Consider the following 3,684-nt stretch of genomic DNA (forward strand, 5'->3'; position numbering starts at 1 on the left):
GGGGTGGAATTCTTAGGTGAATAAATGTTAAGCTTTATAGGATATATTGAAGAGTTTCCTAAGGGCTTTCAGCATTTTATCTTCCCACCAACACTGCATGAGGATTCCTATTGCTTCACAGTTTGCCTAGTCTTTATTTTGCTATTATTTTCTGCTGACAGTCTCTTTGAGCCTAACCATTCTGCAGGGTGTGAAATGGCGTTCTCAGTTTAGTTGTAGCTTGTGTTTCCTTGGTGATTAATAACGAGGAGCATCGTTTTGTGTGTCGCCCGGCCCTTTGTGTCATTCTCTTTTGTACTGGCCATTCAATCCTTTTGTCCATTCTTACTGAGCTTCTGTCTTTGGTCCTTTGTTACTTATATACTGTGAATAATTTTTATCAGTCTTTGCCTTCAGTGTTCATTTTCTTAATGGTGTAATTTGATGAAGAGCATTTTTAAATAAATTGTGACAGGGTCTCACTGTGTAGCTCTGGCTGGCATTGAATTCACACAGGTCTGACTACTCTGCCTCCTGATACTGAGATTAAAGAAGGTATATGCCACTCTGCCTAGCCTATTTTTTACTTTGATTGTTTCCTTTATTCAGTTTTTACTTTATGGTGAGTATTTCTTGTCTAAGAAACTTGCTAATTTACTGATCCTCAGGTTACAAAAATAGTTGCCTACATATTCTTTTTTGTTTGTTTTTATTTTGTTTTGTTTTTGAGATAGGGTTTCTCTGTATATCCCTAGCTATCCTGGAGCCTGCTTTGTAGATCAGGCTGGCCTTGAACTCAGAGATCCACTTGCCTCTGCCTTCCTAAGTGCCAGGATTAAATTTGTATGCCACCACTGCCCCACTTTTTTTTGTTTACTTATTTATTTTTTCAAAATGAGTTTTGAGAAGTAAAGATGCTAACCTTTTTCCCCACTCCCTTGCATTCAGGCTAAGAATACAATTACTGAACACCGACTATGCTCCCAACAGTTTGCTAGGTTCATAGACTGTTCAAATAGATACCTTTTGGCCTCCAAAGCCCCTCCAGTTCTCACGCTATGCTATATATAGTCTGAAGAGATCATAAAATGTCCTGCTCTAGGACTCCAGACTCCAGAGTGTTCAGCTCCTTGCTTGGCTCTGCAGGATACTTTACAAGGAGCTGGAAATTCTTGGATAAACAAAGAGGATGCGTTTACAAATCTTTTGGACTTCTTATCCTTCTGTTAATATGCTTTAGAGGAAATAGCAATGTTTTACAATAATATCTTCATAGTTCACATTTTTTCCAGTGAGATATTATCTATATACTCCTGTTTGGCCATATGTCATTAACCGATAATAAGCAAACTTCTGAGAAACTGATCTCTGGGTCAATGTGTTGGCATTTTTAAGGTTTGAGAAGAAAATTTTTCATATGTTATTCTAAAAAAAAAAAGGAAACATCTTATTTCTTCATTTTGTACCACTGGTGTGTATTACTCGCACTTAATCTGTGTTTAGCAATCTGAAATAGGGCCATAGGAGTGTTTGGATTCCTGGACTTCTTTCACATTTCTGGACTTTAACTATGTAAAATGAAAACATTACCAAAGTAGCAATCAGTAAACAGGCAAAATGAACCACCCATATTAAGCAATTGCAGAGTATGGGGTCGGGCAACATTCCACTTTTGAACTCTCACTAAATGTCTGACTCTAGCTAAATAACTCAACTTCCCTAAGTCCATCTTATAAAATGGACATAATATGATCTTTAAGATTACCAATTAGATGAACTATGCTAACAAATAGCGAGCTTTCCAAAAGACACCATGCCGCTGCTCACATGACTCGCTCCTTTGTTCCCTCCACACTTTGATACTGGAGTCTGAAGTCTGTACCTCACACATGAGCTACATCTCCAGCTCATGAATCATTTGATTTGAAGCAAAGAAAATAATTTTGTCTTCTGATTACAAAACCTCCTCAGGTGTTTTTATGTAAAATGTTTTAAGATGATAATTAAAATTGAACACTTAGAACACATGAATCTTATGGCATATGAATATGACCTTTCTTAGTCAAGATGCTTTCTAAAAAAAAAAAAATTTAAGTGTCCTTAATCTAGTAGCAGCCACTAAAGGAATTTCTCTTCGGTTCCTAAGTCTGGAAAAACTATGGTTTATCTTATCAACAAGATAAACAGTCTTCCTTCCTTCTCTCCCAGGTCCACCAGGAAGTCTCTAGACAGGTTTATGATCCTCCTGTGGTGGTGGCATGTTAGTTTACTGTCTTAGCTTCATTTCCAGTTTCACTTTATTTTCCTATCCATATTTTCTCTTGGTCGTGAGTTCAATTTATTCATCACTTTTTATTCTGTCATTTCTCTTAGTTTGGTGTGATTTACCCCTCTTTGGACAAAGGCAGGATATAACTGATTGAGTCACCACCTCAGTTACTCACAATATTAAAAAGAAGGAAGTAGAAGCCTAAGAGATGGAAGCAGTCTTTCTCCTAGCCATTTTAGAGAGTGATAGGGAAATGGACTTATGTTCCTTTTTGTCTACAAGGTTGGTGTCCTACTTAGTAGGACAACCAACTGTCAACTTGACACAACTTGAGTAGCCTGGGATGGTTGTCTCAATCGAATCAGAATCCAAATCAGACTGACCAATAGGCATGTCTGATGGGGATTATCTTGACTTAATTGGTGTAGGAGGATTCAGCACACTGTTGGCAGCACTATTCCCTGGGCATGTGGTCTGGGGATGTCTAAGAAAGCTAGCTAACCATTAGCCTTTGAGGGAGCCAGTATTTCTCCATGGTTTCTGTTTCAAGATCCTACTTGAGTTCCTACCCTAATGTCCCTCAATATAAGATAAAAATAAGCCTTTTCCTCCCTCAAGTTGGTTTTGGTCAGAGTGTTTTATCACAGCAACTGAAAGGAAACTAGGTAACTTGGCCATAAAGACCTATAAGAGGGCTGCAATTAACCACTGGATTCGTATATCTAGCTGAGTATCTTTGAAATGTTTAAAACCAAAACTAATGTATTCTTATTCCTTTGGCCAGTTTTCATTCTTCCCTCACACCCCATGCCCAGTGAAAGTTGATAGAAATGAGTGTTGAGAAACAGAGGCCAGAGAACAAAAGATTCATGTCCTTAGAAAAGGACTTGAATTCCTCACTGTGACTGGAAAGGCTGGAAAGAAGCTGGTCTTTGTTTCTTTCTACTTTCTGTCTTGCTACATTGGCCTCTTTTTTTGGATCTTTTCCTATCTCAGACATTTCAGAGCTTATTGGAAGATTCTTTGCTCAGCACTGGCCATGTAGAGAGACCCTTGTCACTCGTGAAGCCTCACCTGAATTAGAACCTCTTAGAAAAGACCTTTCCTGGTCACACTATGTGTCTTCATTTGTTCCTTTTTAAAATGTGTTTTATATGTATGAATGTTTTTGCCTGAATGTGCACCACATTACTTCTCTTGGAATTACAGTTTATAGGCAGTTGTGAGCTTTCATGTGGGTACTGGGAATTAAGTCCATGTCCTTTACAGTAGTAGCCTGTGTTCTTAACTGCTGAGACATCTCTCCTACCCCATTGTTTCTTTCTTTCTTTAAAATCTTATCCTACAATAGATTTTATTTGTCTTTCTTTCTCTCTTTCTCTTTCTTTCTTTCTTTCTTTCTTTCTTTCTTTCTTTCTTTCTTTCTTTCTTTCTTT

The sequence above is a fragment of the Grammomys surdaster genome, unplaced genomic scaffold, assembly GCF_004785775.1.
Source record: "Grammomys surdaster isolate TR1022 unplaced genomic scaffold, NIH_TR_1.0 274, whole genome shotgun sequence".
Classification (NCBI taxonomy): Eukaryota; Metazoa; Chordata; class Mammalia; order Rodentia; family Muridae; genus Grammomys; species Grammomys surdaster.